At 48.3% G+C, this 18083-nt stretch overlaps 1 protein-coding gene across 1 annotated transcript in view; it reads left to right on the forward strand.

Annotated features, from left to right (window-relative positions):
* The window catches only part of LOC146173652 (glutamate receptor U1-like), a 138322-nt gene that overhangs the window by 21947 nt on the left and 98292 nt on the right, over positions 1-18083 (forward strand). The window lies entirely within an intron of this gene.

Here is an 18083-nt window from a genome sequence, read left to right on the forward strand (position 1 = left end):
TCCGTAAATAGGCTTGGAAACGATGGAGGAGCTGGGCCCTCTAAGGAGACGTTTACAATAGGTGTAGAAGAAGGATGTTGAAGACGGCGTCGAGGTCGACGGGGAGCGGAGCGATCAAGGCGAACATGATCTGCGCGATGACTTCCACAACCCCGCGGGGTGGCGCAGTGGCTACGGCGCTTGACTACTGTTCCCAAGGACGCGAGATCGAATCCCGGCCTCGGCGGCAGCTTTTCGATGGAGGCGAAAAGCAAGGCGCTCGTGTGCTGTGCGATGTCAGTGCACGTTAAAGAACCCCAGGTGCCCGAAATTTCCAGAGTCCTCCGCTACGGCGTCTCTCATAGCCTGAGTTGCTTTGGGACTTTAAACCCCGCAAACCAAACCAATTCCCCAACTACTTCTTTCTCATCAGCGTCCAGCGAAGGGGTCCATCTTCTTCTTCACAATGCCCCCAGGGAAGAAAGGAGCCATCCTGGCGACTAAAGGGGACAAAGATACAATTGCCTGTTCTCCTCTTGTCAAGGCCACTTACCTCCTACCGCCTACCCCCCTTTCTGTTTTCTTTCGCTTACTTCCGCCGTTTTTCTAAGCTAACACCCTTCCTTATCCACCTCCCCCCCCCCTTTTTTTTTTAGTTGCAGCGGCAACAATTGTGGCGATCTCTTTCTCCCTACCCCCACTCTTCGGCCGTTGTGGCCAGGAAGAGTGACAATAGCCCGCATTCTTTCGCAGCAGAGGCTATGCATCCAGGCACCCATGTCAGCGCAATTCGACAGGCCTGTCGAGCTCAGAGCTGCGCCTGGGATGGCACACCTGGACATCATCCTTTCCTACTGCATCTGTCTCTTTCGTCTGTCTCTCACGTTTTGTTTTCCTACCCAGGTTTGGTCTGTGTCCAAACGCTTAAAAGCGGCAACAAGAACCAAGAAGATTCACTCTTGAGAAAGATCGGTCTCCGATCGAAACGTCGAGTGAAATGAAAAATAAAAAATGCTTCCTTTAATGAAGCGTATACTTCGCTGTATACTCTTTTAGCAGTCTAGTACGTTATGTTCTCGCAACCTATATATATATATATATATATATATATATATATATATATATATATATATATATATATATATATATATATATATATATATATAAACTTAAAGGAGGTGACGACACACGGTGGAAAAAACAGCACTTTAATCCGACGTTTCGGCCGGGGTCTGGCCTTTGTCAAGGAATGTAGAAAGAAGCTGTCGGTTCCCATTTCGTATGTACATGCACAATCGAAGAACACGTGACCAGCCACTATCAATAAATAAACATCAAAATATCAAAACAAGGTTCCACACGCGTGATGTAATGGCGGTGCAAGGTATATAGACAGACTGACACGTGTTGCGCTTAGGTCATGCATCTTATTATGTTGCACAAAGAAAGGAAGATATATCACTTAAAAGATTGTTGTCACTATCAGCGCACAAAACAAAATATCACGAGGTTAGAATGGGTGGAATACATGTCGCACTTAATCCTGCAATATTCAGGAAGGGGAGGAGGGACTCATCTACTGAGATATCATTCTCATTGGTAGGCGACAGTAGCAGATAACACGTCAGTACAATTTAACAGTGAAATATAACTGGTATTTAGCGCGGTACACAAAAAAAGTAAACAGTCACTGAAATCGCGGCATGGTCACAAAACTCGATCGTGTGCTCAATGCTATGGGGACAAAGAGAAGCAGTTAAAGAAGTTAATTGTTCGTAACAGTGTTGATTACACAAGGAATCGTGTGCCAGGTTATTGCATAAGTTGTATGGTCAGTCCATGTTGCGGCGGGAAGCAACAAGATCGTGAGAAATTGGCAAACAGGAAAAAGATCAGTGCAAGTAAAGCATGACATTCTGTGAGGGGCTTTGGGCTGTGGCCGTAAGAACGCAAGCGAAGAGGCAACCAGTGCAAAATGGAGCCAATGTCGATTAAACATAATATATTTTAAGAAGCTGCCAAAGGTGCTAACATTTAGTTAAAATGCTATGACGAGGGAAAAGTTAGCTTGCCGATGTTTTCTTTCAGACCACAAGAAACCGTGTTAAACTTGTGTATTAAAAATGATTCGGGAACTTCGCGTTCATGGTGGGTTCTGAAACCTGATTCCAGTAAAGTTACTTGCATTTTTTTCAAAGGAGTGCTAGGCAATGTTTGCAGATAATGTGCTAGGTAATGTTTGGAGATAGGAAGGTTAAGCAGTGTATTACAATGGGATTTATGATTATTAAATCGGTATCTGAAGGGTGTTTCGGTTTGGCCAATGTACTGAGTTTTGCAGATAGAACATCCAAGCATATAAATCACGATGTCGGTATCGCATGAGAAGTTGCCCCGAATCTTTACATTAAAGTTCGAAGCAGTGCTGAAAGCTTTCACCGATGTAGTCATTTGTGCACAAACTTTGCACCTTGACTTGTTGCAAGGATGGCAGCCGATAGGTGCAGCGGGCTAGCTTTAAACGATGTTAAAATATCACTGAGGTTCTTGCTACGGCGATAGACAACACGGGGGGCTTGCTGATAAATTTTTTTTAGACGATCACTTTGCATGAGAATACTATGATGTTTCTTTAATATGCCTGCAACGCTGGGGACCGAAGCTGATTGCGTTAGCAAGAGATTGATTCGTGATTGGCCGGATGGTTCCTTTTCCGCTTTGAGGAGAGCTTTGCGATCAAGAAGGCTTGCTCGTTCCACTGCATCATTTATTAGGCGCTCTGGATATTTGCGTTCCATTAGGGTGTTAAGAAGGTTGGCACAGTCAAATTCAAAGTCGCGACCGTCTGAACATATCCGTTTAAAGCGGTCGGCTTGTCCATATGGGATGCTAGTCTTCCAGTATTTAAGATGGCTGCTGTCCATGGGCAGGTACTGAGGTATGTCACTGGGTTTCCGGTATAGATCAGTGGTTAGTTTGCCATTCTTTATTGACACTGTCACGTCTAGAAAAGCAATAGTGGTTCGAGAATAAGAATGAGAAAATTTTATGGCCTCATGCACATTATTAAAAATAGAGATGAATGATAGAAGTTCTGCTTCACAATGTTGCCAAACAGAAAAAATGTCTATGAATCTCTTGGAATAAAAAGGTTTTAGCGGGTAGTCGTAGAGAAACCGGTCTTCTAATAAGCCCATGACTATGTTGGCGTAGTTGGGACCAATACGCGTACCCATCGATGTTCCGTTAATCTGGGCATAATGTCTGCCATCAAATTCAAAGTTGTTAAGTTCAAGTATTATTTTAAGAAGGATAGCCAATGTAGAACTGTCAATGTTACTGCATAAGTTTCGATCTTCAAAAGTCTTTACAACTGACCGGATACCATCGGAGTGGGGAATATTGTTAAGTGACGCAACATCCAGAGTTACGAGCAAGACGCCTTGAGGGATGGTGATATCAGCTATATCAGCTAGGAAATCAGTTGTATCCTTTATGTAGGACTGGAATCTGGCTGGAATCTTATTGATTAGAGTGCCAACATAGCATAACAAATTTTCAGTTACGGTTGCTATACCGGAAATGATGGGTCGTCCAGGGTTGTTAGGTTTATGAATTTTGGGCAATAAATAAAATCGGCCTGGTACAGGTCTGAGGGGAATTATTGACTTTGCAGTGCTTTTGTCAATTTTTTCATTCAAGATAAGACTGGATAAGGTTTCTTCCAAAACAGTTTCATACTCCGCAGTCGGATCGCTTTCTAGCAGGCGGTAAAAGGAACCATCTGCCAGTTGCCTTTCGGCTTCCGCGATGTAGTCATGACTACGATGGCACCACCCTTGTCAGCGGGCTTTATGACAATATCAGTTTGTGACGCGAGTCATTCTATTGATGCGGTTTCTTTTCCAGAAAGGTTACGACAAAATTTATTTTGGGTATTGTAAGCTTTCAGCACATCATTTTGTACTGCCTTAATATAAATGTCGAGGCAGTTTTCTCTTTGAGTCGGGGGAGTCCAGTGATTTTGAGAGGGCAATTTACCATCTTGTGCGGGATCTTGTGGCCGGCCATGGAAGTACTCCTTAAATCTCATATTGCTGGCAACATTTTCCAAGTCTTTTAACAATTGAAACTCATAGACCACCTGACGCAGGGCAAAAATTTAGGCCGTGTGCCAGGGCACTCTCGTCGTCATTAGGGTGAAGTTTGAAAGATTTACAACTGAGGTTTGAACCTGAGATGGCAGTGGCAACGGAGGCTAGGACAACGCGGGCCGGGAGATTTTGTCGCGCAAAAGTTTTTTTTTTTTTTTTGATTTCACGGAGTTAATCTCTTCCCACTTTTTTCTTTTTGTGCGCGTCAAGAGCAGCAAGTTCTTCGCAAGAGAAGTTGATGATTAAGCAATTGTTTTTCTGTATTCGCTAAGGCAGATTGGTGGTGATTCAAAATAATGCGCGCAAATTCCAAAAGCAGCCGTTGCCGATATGCTGTCCCATTTTGCACTGTTGCTCTTAGACAGTTTGGACGTTGCTGGTTTTACATTAAAGCGGAGACCACGCGGGGCGGTGGAGCATGCTTGATAAGCCTTTAAAGTCATAACATGCAGTTCTGAATGAATGCGCTTTTCTGCTACTTTTCTAGCGCGTAGAAATTCGTTGGAGTATTTGAGGCTGGGCTTTTTCTTAGGAACGGAGTTTTTAAGTCATAAGGGTTTTCTTACAGTGTTCGGGAGTTCCTTTCGAAGGTTGTACTGGCGCTCCTCGGTCGAGGCATGATTAGCTGAAGACGGAGCAGACGTAGCATGGGCTTTGCAAAGGTTCGACTTAGAAGTGGAATTTCCGGAGCCTCGAGCCCTATAAACACGACTGTTTAAAAAACGAGTATTACGTTTCTGAGGGCAAAGATCTCGAGAGTCGGAAACAGCGGGGCAATGGAGGCTGGAGCTCTGGGCGTTGAAAGCTGGAGGGTCGGAATCATGAAGGCCTCTAGATGATACGCTGGGAGCGGGAAGGGCTCCTTCAGCGGGAGCTTCAAAATCAGCAGCATCGAGACCAGGCAAGTCTGGAGCAGATTTGGTGTGAGTGGAAGGGTAGGAGCGTCGGGAACAGCGTTAGCGGGAGCCGCAGCGACAGAAGTGCCGGAAGCAGAAGCGTCAGCAGCAGGCGCGTCGTCGGGGGCAGCCTCGTCGGGGACAGCTGCGTCAGGAACAGCAGTGTCAGCAGTATTTGCAGCAAGGACGCCATCAGGACAGACGCCGGTAACAAACGTGTTGACTGCAGTAGGGCTTGAAGTAATGGCACCAGTAGTGGGATCGTCTGTAAGTGCATGCCCTGTCGAAGTGCTTATCATTCCTGCAGAAGGCTTATTTGGTGCGCACGCAATCCATGAGGCCCACATCTGGAGTGGCTATTGAGCAGAAATGCTTAATCTAACTTGCAATCAGGGCGGTCCCGTCATAGCTTAGATGGAGGGCGTCGGCAGCGAGCACGCGTGTCGGTGGAAGCCACTCAAAGCCGTGGTCCACATAGTATAGGAGCTTGGGAGCGCCTGCAGAAGGCCCGCAGTAGGCGGTTGAAGAGGCATGCCTCTCGATTTTGCCAGCGCAAAGCCCTGTCTCTGTGGTTTCGACGATTTTCTGTTCTTGGTAGAACCAGGCTAGCGTACACACGAGTGATGCCGGGCCGGGTGGCTGATATGTGGTCCAGTAATTTGCAGTAGTTTTGAAACACGGACCGTCCTGAGTTGGAAGCCAGATCGTTTGTTCCGATATGTAGAAGAATAGTTGAGGCTGTAGAAGGTACCATGTCCAGGAGGAGGTAAGCATCTTCATGCGGGCGCCGCATTGCGTAATGAATGCTGCAGTATCCAGTCGGGAAGGGTTGAAGTGCTGGTACACGTATTTGGTTTGGGAAACGCCTACGATCCCATTGGCGACATCAGGACGTGGGAACTTCAGTAGTACGTTTTTCGCCGTGGTCTTGCCGGAATCCATTGTTGTTACATAGGGAGGGGGTTAACATATATATATATATATATATATATATATATATATATATATATATATATATATATATATAAGCAGATAAATGAAGGCAAAATGAAGGTGCTCGTCATAATACGTGAAGGAAAGAAGCCAACAGTCGGCGAAGCCAAGGAAAGCATTGGAGATTGTAATTTTTCTTTCTTCATTTTTTACTTTGATAATCACATAAATTAGCAATGCAATCTGTTAAATGAAAGCTAAATAAACACAAAGTAGGAAAAAAAGCAACTTGCCGATGGTGGGAGCCGAACCAACGACCTCCGAATATCGTGTCCGGTGCTTTTCCAACTGCGCTACATCGGCCGCTGTCCGCCTGCTACTTTCTTGGGTATTAATATTGTCTGTATACGAACCTTGAGGGTGGCGTTGGTGAAGACTCTCAAGTGAGGCAGCAAATCAGCCGAGGCGAGTTCGGCTGAACGTCGGCTGAAGGTCAAATTGCGACGTAGTAGGAACGCGCCAGAGCTAGCTCAGTGAAACTTTCGCATCAAGGTAAAAGATTTTTTACTCCTCGTCTGCGGAACCTCCGCTTTAATGGAACTCGGTTGTGCCTTCAGCTCTATCCGTTGGAGCTGGCTTCCGCGGTCTAGACTGCGTGTCTTCATCTGAATTCTCTGTGCGGACGCGCCCCAAAGAGACGGCCATTGAAGTATCATGCGCGTAAGGCGGAGCTTAAGTATGTGTCCCCAAGTTTTGTTTCTTACTATCGCTGTTATTATTATCGCCTTAACAGTTTTAGTAATAGTATCCTAACTGAGGAGCCAGATCTAGGAGTATCATAGTCCGAATGAATGTCACATCACAAGTCAAAAGAAGAAATGAATCACGCGTGGAAGGGAGGAAAACATGGGGTGTGCGTCAGCTTCCCAGCGAGAAGTGGGATAGCCTTTTCGATTGTCCATGTCTGGCTGCCCGCAGAGTGCAAAGCCAGATAGTCGTTTTTTTTTTTCGGGTTGCTCCAGCCATGTCGGGGTGCTGCCAAATATGGTCTCTTTTTTTGCGGATGGGCGGTTTCGAGCTGCCCGCTGGCATGTAGACTCCCCGGGCCGATATTTTGCTGCATGCGGTCGAGCAGATAGCATATGAAGGGAGGGGGGGTAGTAGGCAAGTGCAGTTCATGCACAGCCGTTCTTCTGTGTCCAGTCGCAAAAACCTAAACAGAATTTTCTGTTCTTACGACAAAATATCTGTGCGGTTTCGGACTGGATGCCTGATGTGATAGCAGAACTTTCTGTAATAATATTAGAACTTTCTCAAGCTACAACAAAAAAAGTTGGCAGAGGCTTAGCTTGGTTAAGCCCGGTAGGTTGCGAAAGCATCCTTAGCAGCAGGTGGCATCGTATTCATGCGCAGCGCCGTCTCTCACGGACGGCGCGAGTTGGTCGCCCAGCTTTGAGGCGTGACTTCATAACACCTGTGGCGCTCCTGGCGGAGAGAGCGGGAGTTAGGCCGCCGTTCATGCGCACCGCCGTCTCTCACGGACGGCGCGAGTTGGTCGCCCAGCTTTGAGGCATGACGTCACACAGAGGTCATGCGAAAGGTAATTTCAAGTGCACCGCCGTCTTCAAGGCTTCAAAGGCAAAGGCTTCAAAGTGAAAGTAGTATTGCTTTCGCAATAAAAATGCTACAGAACTACACACGACAGAAAACGTTTACAGAAAATGTGCAGAACTGCAGAAAAGTACTACAGACCTACAGAAATTTCTGACGTTTAAGACAGAAATACAGAATATTTTGTCTTATGTTTGACGCGGTTTTGTAGTTGTTTCGACTGTTGGACTAAAAGGAACACGAGACTACATGGAAACTTTTTCAGCCTCTAGGAGCAGCGCAGGTGCTCGTTTATGCTCGTTAATGCTGATCCACAGCGCGTGTCATCTGTGTCGCTTTTACTGATAACTTTTGCAAATGTCGCTCTTTGTTTATTTCATGCGCGTGCGACAGAACAGCCATCTTTACAAACGCAAATGCTCGATTTAACTGCGTTCTTTGAGTTCAGATTAGGAAAATATTTCTCTTTCAGGTGCGTAGTATCGAAGTTTTGCAGAACAGTTCACGGGATTTTTCAAGCGTGACCGCAGATTCCACCTCCCAGTACGAGCTGGGACACGCGCATTGATGCATGCACATTGACAGCAGCGCTATAGAAACATGTGGTCCTCTACTGTTTCCTGCCCAGTACGAAATGCATAGGCGGACATGTTTTGGAAAACTTTCAGGTATTATTCAGAAGTACCACACTTGTGTTCTATCCCCTATCACTTTATTCTTTGAAGAAAAAAGCTTTCCGGTGTACAGTATAGGCCATTATGCTTGCACCCAGACCCACAAGGCCGCATGGTGACTCCTTTAATTCTAGCGCTCGTTCTTCACAGCAGCGAAGTAGCTTGCTTGTATCATGTGCGGCTTTCGTGTCAACTCCGGTTTTAACAAAGATATAATTAAGTCAGCGGCATGCAGCTAAATTTGTATAAGGGACGTTTCAACGAGTAATATATTGAACCAGCTGATTTATGCTTCTCTAGGGGATATGCTCGATACGACGCGCGATAGGCTGCAGTTGAAAGGAACAATTCTTTTTCGCTTCTGCCCACGATTCACGGGAAAACAACTTCCGAACGTTGAAAATGAAAAGGCCAAATCTGTGTTTTGTTTGTTTCAGATTTATTACACATGATCACCTAAGACATCACGCGTCAAGCAAGAGGTTACAAAATATTACCGCAATGTTATCGTACTGGCGCCGCCATGTGGCGAGCTCGGGAGATTGGCACGCGCTCGTCTTCTTCGCTCTCGGTGCTCGCCCGCCAGTCGGTTCCGTGCCTGATCTTGCCGGTGCTTTTACTTAATCCTAAGTAAACCTGCTGAACCAGTTTCACTGGCTTCTGTGACATTTTTGGTGGAGGTGCGGGGTAGATCCCATGTACGAAGAGCCTCTGGCTGCCCCCTACGCCCATCTACACACCGTGGAGACGACACCTGTGCACAAGGCGAGCCGTCGCTTGAGAGGCTTAGCACCCGAGTGTGGTCCTCTTGTTTCCCCACCGCGAACCACGATGACTACAGCGGCAATTCAGACCACCACTCAGCTTCCCGTGAGTGCCCAGCAGCTGATCTGTCATACTCCACGTATGCCCACGCCGTTTCATGGCGACAAGTTCGAAGACGTTGAGGACTGGCTGACCAGCTACAACCGGGTCGCTGTGTTTAATGCGGGGGACGAAGAGCGAAAATTGCAGAATGTTTATTCCGCACTAGAAGACGCCGCCAAGATGTGGTTCGAAAACCATGAGGCTACCATTTCTACGTGGCAGGATTTCCGGCGGCAGCTGCTTGCAACATTTGGCAACGATGCAAGAAAATAGATGGCCGAACTCGCTCTACAGTCCCGAGCACAGCGGCCTAATGAAAGCGTCGCTATGTTTGTGGAAGAAATGACTCGGCTTTTCAACCGGGCGGACCCGTCCATGTCGGAGGTAAAGAAGGTGCGCTACCTTATGCAAGGCGTCAAGGAGCAGCTGTTCGTTGGCCTTGTACGTGATCCTCCACGTACTGTTGCTGATTTTACGAAAGCAACAAGCATCGAGCGTGCCTTGAATCAGCGATTTGTACATTTCGATCGCTCTGCGAACATTGCTGCTGTAGACTTCCGCTTGCCAATGGCCGGAAACGACAGGGAAGCCCTTCGCGAGCTTATCCGAAGCATCGTGCGCGAAGAGCTGCAAAAGCTGCCCTCTCTCGAACAACATCCATGTGTTGGGGGCATCCTGGATATTGTGCGCGAAGAGCTCCGCCAAGCAGTGCCATCAGTGCCATCAATACCATCACCCCAGCCGCCTGCGCCACAGATCATGACTAACAGCGACGTGTTGCGTACCCCTGCGCCTGAACAATTGGCACCCAGCAACCCTGCTCCTCCCGCACGTCCTCCACCGCAATATCCAGTTTCGACTGGTGTGCCTCAACCTCGACCACCCGTTCGCAAAGCACACGCGTGGCGCACGCCGAACAATCTGCCTTTGTGCTTCCACTGCGGCGAAGCCGGTCACGTTCTGCGCCACTGCCCGTACCGTCGGATGGGCTTGCGCGGATTTTTCCCGGATGCCCCTCGGCCGCGCTATGGCGAACGACCTCGGGATATCGACCAATACCTCAGCGACCACGTCCCACCTGCGTCCCTCCAGCGACGCCAGTCCAGGTCACCACCGCCGAGACAGTTTTCCACCAGCCGCCGTTCTTTCCTCAGGCAGTCCCCAAGTCCGCACCGGGAAAACTGAAGACGGCGACCCTCGGGGGTAGGGCCGCCGTCGATGGACACTACGACCAACATCCTCCGCTCACCGATTCGATCACACAGACCGACCTCCGCTCCGACCAACAGTCCGACCACTTTTCGACGATCGCCGAAGTTTTCCTCCGACGCCCCCAATCGACGCACCGCACGACCAACGAGTCCGACGACCTCCCGACGATCACAGAAGCTTACCTTCGACGCCGTAATTCGACGCAACGAACGACCCGTCAGCCCGACGATCCCTGACACGCCGCACTTTGTCGACGGTGATCGTCGTTGATAACCACAACACGACTGCCCTTGTAGATACCGGCGCTGATTTTTGCGTTATGAGTCATGGCCTTGCTACCATTCTGCGAAAAGTCCTGACTCCTTGGCACGGAGCCCCGATAAAGACAGCCGGAGGGCACGTGGTAACGCCGCTCGGAGTGTGCACCGCTCGCGTCGAGATTCACCACGTAACTTTCTCGTGCTGCTTTGTTGTGCTAGCAGAGTGCTCCAAGGACCTGATTCTCGGCCTTGATTTTCTTAGAGAAAACGAAGCAATCATCGACCTCCGTGACTTCATAGTGACGTTTTCCACTCACCGCGCAATTTCCGACGAGTACAGACAGCACAACGACGACTACACAGACAGGCCAGTTTTGCGAGTGTGCGACGACCATGTCACTCTACCTCCACGCACCAGCTTGTTTGTTACAGTGCAGTGCGACAACCCTCCCGCCTTGCAAGGCCTCGCGGAAACGAACGTGAATTTATTATTGAGCCTACAAGTCTGCGTCGCTCGGGGGATCTTTGCCTTGAGAAATAAACGAACTGAACTGCTTTTCACGAACTTTAGTGCCAATACCGCCATTTACCGCAAGGTACAGCTATCGCCTATTTTGACGAAGTCAGTGCACCATCCGCCCATTGCGCCCTTTCGCTGGCCAACGAGAACCCTCCCGAGAGCACTGGACATACTGTTCAAACTGACGTGAACCCAGCTTTGTCTCTCACCCAGAAACGCCGCCTTCAAGCAATTCTGGACACTTACCGTGACTGCTTTGCCGTCACTTCCAAAGTGAAGCAGACGTCAGTAACGAAACATCGAATTATAGTTGATCCCACCGAGCGCCCTATCCGCCAACACCCCTACCGAGTATCGCCGAAAGAACGAGAGGCTATTCGGGCGCAAGTTGATGAAATGCTCCGCGATGATGTCATCCAGCCGTCCACAAGTCCATGGGCCTCACCAGTTGTGCTGGTCGCTAAAAAAGACGGAGCACTCAGATTCTGCGTCGACTATAGGAGAACAAAATTGCGAAAAAGGACGTCTACCCATTGCCTCGAATCGATGACTCGTTCGACCGACTTCGCCACGCCCGATACTTTTCATCGCTCGATCTACGCAGCGGGTACTGGCAGATCGAAGTCGATGAACGTGATCTAGAGAAAACCGCATTCATTACTCCTGACGGACTGTACGAATTTAAGGTGCTTCCATTCGGTTTGTGTTCCGCTCCCGCAACCTTTCAAAGAATGATGGACACTGTCCTAGCCGGCCTGAAATGGCAGACGGGCCTCGTCTACCTTGACGACGTTGTCATTTTCTCTGCGACTTACGAAGAGCACCTCAAACGATTGACGGCCGTGCTAAATGCCATCCGCGGGGCCGGACTCTCACTAAAACCAGAAAAATGCCACTTTGCATTCCAACAGCTCAAGTTCCTGGGTCACGTCGTGAGTGCTGAGGGAATTAGCCCTGATCCAGAGAAGACGGCTGCCGTAGCTGCTTTCCCGACCCCACTGATAAAAGTTCCATGCGTCGGTTTTTGGGCCTCTGTGCATATTACAGGAGATTTGTGCACGACTTCTCCCGAATAGCGGAACCATTGACTCGTCTAACAAAGGACGACCAGCCTTTCATCTGGGCCGACGAGCAGCAAAGGGCCTTCGAGGAGCTTCGCAAGCGCCTTCAAACAACGCCCGTACTTGGCCACTTCGACGAGGAGGCTGACACAGAATTGCATACCGACGCCAGTAACGTTGGCCTCGGTGCAGTTCTCGTTCAGTGGCAAGAAGGCGTTGAGCGGGTGATTGCTTACGCCAGCCGCACCCTGTCTCGTTCCGAAGTGAATTATTCTACTGCCGAAAAGGAGTGCCTTGCAGTTGTGTGGGCGGTAACAAAATTTCGGCCGTATTTGTATGGTCGGCCGTTTAGAGTGGTCAGCGACCACCACTCACTCTGTTGGTTAGCGAACCTTAAAGATCCTTCAGGCTGGTTAGCCCGCTGGAGTCTCCGCTTACAGGAGTTCGACGTCACTATTGTGTACAAGTCCGGCAAGAAACACAGTGACGCTGACTGCCTATCCCGAAACCCTATCCCGTGCTCTTCAAGTGAAACAGATGACTCCGTCTTTCTCGGCGCTCTCTCGACGCCAGATCTCGCTCAACAGCAGCGAGACGACACCGAACTGCGGCCCCTCATCGATTACCTCGAAGGAACCGCCTCATCGCCGCCTCGCCTTTTCACGCGTGGCCTGTCATCATTCTGCTTGCGTGACGGCGTCCTCTACAAGAAAAACTACGCTTCCACAGACATTCAGTATCTGCTGGTTGTCCCAACGCCGCTCCGTACCGACGTTTTGCAGGCATGCCACGACGAGCTTTCTGCCGGACATCTCGGTTTTTCGCGCACCTTGGCACGAGTACGACAAAAGTACTACTGGCCCAAGTTTGCCGCTATGGTTCAGCGCTATGTTAGGACGTGCCGTGATTGCCAACGTCGGAAGATACCACCAGTCAAGCCGGCCGGCATGCTGCAGCCTATTGTTCCTCCGCGAGTACCTTTTCACCAAGTCGGTATGGATATTATAGTATATTATAGTATATACTATAATATCCAGGTATATATATATATATAGGTATATATATATATATAACAGGTATATTATAGTCGCCACAGATTATTTAACCCGCTATTGTGAGACGAAAGCTCTTCCCAGCGGCACGTCTACTGATATTGCGAACTTTTTCATCTTTAATCTGGTCCTTCGTAACGGTGCCCCTGCGATCGTTTTAACTGACAGAGGCACGGCATTTACTTCAGCTCTAACCCAGGAAGTGATGCGGCTCAGTGGCACTTGTCATCGCAGAACAACAGCTTACCACCCTCAGACGAATGGCCTTACTGAGCGACTCAATAAGACCATCGCCGATATGCTTTTTATGTACGTCAACGAAGATCATAAGAACTGGGACCAAATACTACCGTATGCAACATTTGCTTATAACACCGCCGTCCAGGAAACGACCCGCTTTACACCGTTTCGTTTGGTGTACGGTCGCGAAGCTGTTACCATGCTGGATGTAATGCTACTGCCAGATGTTGCCCAACCATCGATTGCTGGTGCCGACCAATTCGTCCAGCATGCCGAGGCCGCTCGCCAGCTGGCTAGACTGAGAGTGCGGACACAGCAAGGTAAAGATGCTCGACGGTATAACCTTCGTCCCAGGGAGGTAATTTACAACCCTGGCGATCAGGTTTGGGTGTGGACACCTGTTCGCCAGCGGGGTCGCTCCGAGAAGCTTCTGCGCCGCTACTTCGGCCCGTACGAAGTACAACGCAAACTCAGCGACGTCACCTACGAAGTGACCCCGCAAGGAACTGTTCGCTCATCCCGACGGCAAACACAATCGGAAGTCGTACATGTCGCCAGGATGAAGCCCTTCTACTCCCGCTAGGTCCAGCTACATGTGTTTTTTTTTCTTTGCTTCCTTTAACTACTTGATGTGAACGCGCATCCTCGCCGACTACGGTTATCCTCAACCTCGCCACTCGGCATCGGGACGATGCCTTTTCCACCGGGAGGGGCAATACCGCAATGTTATCGTACTGGCGCCGCCATGTGGCGAGCTCGGGAGACTGGCACGCGCTCGTCTTCTTCGCTCTCGGTGCTCGCCCGCCAGTCGGTTCCGTGCCTGATCTTGCCGGTGCTTTTACTTAATCCTAAGTAAACCTGCTGAACCAGTTTCACTGGCTTCTGTGACAATATTTTGTGATGGGTATTAGACTGATGTTTAGTTTCTTTGTTCAAATCTACAATTTATTCAGGACGCTTGCTTCTTTGCAGGAAATAAAAATGCATGACATGCCAACAACAGCTGTCTCCCCTAAAACCCACTTTGGATGAAGAGTGGTGTATTTGTTGAAAACCAGTTGAAAGTCTTATTTCTTAGTGTTTCCCATTTGCTGCATGAGTATAGGACATTGAGTACGACGGTGTCTTCTCCGTATGCATCGCTTAGGCGGTTCTGTATTGTTAGTGCGACCTTGTGTGTAGGCACTATGTGTCCTATTTTAAGAGGGCATAAAATCACTTCCTTGAAAAGTTCCTGGTTATGTAGCACGTCTAGCATTTTCAGATATGATAGTCTCGCTGATTCATACAGCACACATTCATAGACTCAAATGTAGCGAGCCATAATGTGATAGATGTGTAAGATTAGAAGAAATGTTTTATCTCACCGTAACTTATTTTAGAGGGTCCTTTCAGTACATTGAGAGATTTAGATGGTATTTGTTTTTCAGGAATCTTTATGACAGGAAGGAACGTTTAGTTTGAAACTGTTATGCTCAAAGTACTACAGGGACATTTAAGACCCGCCTTTAGGAATTTGACGCGATTGCGTTATTTTTTTATTTATTCCTCAAAGGTCAAAGGATGGAAGGCCATTCCAGTCTCGAGCTGTTTTCAAGAAAAAAGACTGATAATATATATATATATATATATATATATATATATATATCGGTGCGGGCTTTCATTGGATAGACGGCGTTATGGTGAGAGTTACGAGAAATGCGATGAGCACGTGTGATAGGAGTACTTTCAGGATCTACTCCCCGTCTTGGGCTCCCTTCACAAATCCTCGTTCCTGCACATATACAGTCTGCTCTATTAGTTACCAATCGCTTAATTACTGCGTACCGTATCTGCCGCATTCTGCCGCGTTCAAAGCTTGTTTTACTGTATATGTCGACGATTCGCTTTGTGTAATTACCCACAAGGAAGCCAAACCGTTTCTGGATAACCTCAACTCTTTTAAACTTTCAGTTTAATTTATGTCGGAAAGATAAGTCGCTGGATAGATTTCTTTTCTTGATTTTTTCGTTCTCAGCACTCCGGATGAGGCTTCTACTACCGTTTTTCGGAAGCCTACACACATAAAAAAATACCTGGATATTGAATCCGCCCACAATATTAGTCAGAAATGTTCCATCATGCAAGCTCTGCAAGCAAGCAGCTCCCCTAAGTTCTAATCCCAGTCAGCGTTCTTCCGAGCAAAAGCATTTCCGCGCCGACCTTGAAGACGTTGAAAATAACAGCTATCCACGAACACTGCAGCAAAACGAAGAACGCCGCTCTCTGCAACGTGCAGAGACCGGGATCGTCAGACAGCAAAATGCACGAGCGTGCCTAACTACTCAAGAACATGTGAAGCTCTGGCGCGAATATTTGCATACTGTCCCAGGTAGCGCAAAGTGGGCTATGAAGGGTGGGCCCCGGTGGGCCCGATGTAGGCAATGCAGGACAGCCCCGGTGGGCTCAATGTGGGTGCTGCAAGAGGGGCCGACGTAGGCCCGAAGCGGGCTGTCGACAAAGCCCCAATTGGCCCCACTAGGGGCCGATGCAGGCAGCCCTTGCGGGGCTGCCCACATTTTTCCGGCATTGTTAAAAGGGCACATCCCGCCAACTCCCCGCGATGGTCCTACTTTGGACCGATTTGGGCAGCCGCTTTGGAGGAACATTTTTTTTATTTCAGTTAGCCCCTTAGAAAATGACATAGGACCAATGCGGGTTCTATAGCGCTAGCCACACTTGGGCTTGCCCACATTATTCTGATGGGGGTCCGACGTAGGAAATTGATGGAAAGCCCTAGTCCAAGTTTTCCCAATCAATATTTAGGCACATAATTAAGTAATTACTTTATACATGTCTGCACTTTCTAAACAGCCACAATATTAAATTTTACAATCATTCATAGCATTCATCTAGCCGAAATGACTTCATGTACATCTTGTTCAGGCTATGGAGATGTGTGTTCTGAACAGTAATATTGTACTGCGAGTTGCAGGCTGTCCAAAGCAACCACATAAGAGGCAACAGTTAGCAATCAGTTTGTTTTAGTATATGTAGCGCAATTTGCACGAGCGCGAGAACGAAAGCCATGTAAATTTCTAATCGACTAAACATGGCCATAACTGTTATACAAATCATCTATAACAGTAATTTAGGGCAACATCTAATGCTAATAAAAGTTGGAAACAATGATTACGCAATTGCACGCACGCCTTCTAGCCCTATTAGGGCCGATGTGGGACCTACAGCGGTTTTGTGTGGGCAACCCCAATTGGGCTGGGTGTTGGTTTTGAACCTAAAGCACACTTGCTATTGCACGTGCCTTCAAATTCCCCACAAGGGACCAATTTTGGTATCATGCGGGCCCTCCCGCCTTCCAGCCCCATTACGGCCCATGTGGGATATAAAGCAGTTTTATGTGGGCAGCCCCAATTGGGCTGGACGTTGTTTTTGAACCTAGAGCCCACCTGCACGGGCCTTCAAAGCCCCCACAAAGGACCTATTTTGGTACCATGCGGGCACGCCTGCCTTCCAGCCCCATTACAGCCTATGTGGGACCTAAAGCGGTTTAGCTAAGGCTGCCTCATTTGGGCTTTACGAGGGCTTGCCCAAATTGAGCCCTTATTCATATTTCACCTGCCCTCAAGTAACCTACAAGGGGCCGATTTGGGCAGCATGTGGGTATGTCCGTTTTCTTGCCCCACTACGGCCGATGTTGGTCCCGCAAAGATTTAATGGGGGCGGCCTCACTTCGGATCTATGAGGGCTTTCCCATAAAAAGCCCACATTTAGGTTGGATTGCCCTCAAATATCCGGCAAGGGACCCTTGTGGTCTGGATGCAGGAATGTGCTCTGCATTAGCCCAAGAAACGCCGCTATGGGACCCATGCAGGAGAAGCAGGGGCAAGCCCAAATGGGGCTTGCCCACATTTGCCCCATCGGGGACCGATGCAGGTTTTATGATGGTTGCCCCAGCCCCACTTGCCTACATCGGACCTACTGGGGCCCCACATTCTGTGCTACCTGGGGTGGTGTGCACATGTCATGTAGCAAGCTGCAACAACAGCTCGTTCACGTAAAATATTGTCTGGCACGTCCGCGTTACCCTGTGGTTGTCTTTAAAAATCCCTGTCACGGTAATGATACTCCATTTATAGGCGAGTCTCGCAATTTTAAAACAAGATGACAAGATCAAAAGAGCGATGTCAGCAAAGATCGCGCATCGTACCCCGCACTTGCAGGCCATGTTCAAATCACAATCGGTACCATTAATAGGGAACACGGCACAATTTTAGACACACCAAAATATTTATCATCACGGTTTGTTCAAGAACAAGTTTACATACAGACCATGATGACTCTATTAACATAATAAAAGTCTATTTCACCAATACCTACGTACTATCACTTCACTGTCAAGCCCGATTATAACAAGCGACCCATTCAGTGCTTTTCTTTTTTTGGCCTAGGCACCTGTATGGGTCCCTCAACATCGTGTTTACAAACATTTTTTAATTCTTTATCAACAGTATGCTTTTTCAGCCTGTATGTTGCGCCCTCGCCGGAGAGGCTTCTGTCGAAAACTTGAATATAAACTCGGCCTACTGCCCCTTAAGCCCTCAGAAGACCGCTCGCTACCCCTCTG

Source organism: Amblyomma maculatum, chromosome 11, assembly GCF_055883805.1.
Source record: "Amblyomma maculatum isolate TAMU_Amacu chromosome 11, ASM5588380v1, whole genome shotgun sequence".
NCBI classification, from domain to species: domain Eukaryota; kingdom Metazoa; phylum Arthropoda; class Arachnida; order Ixodida; family Ixodidae; genus Amblyomma; species Amblyomma maculatum.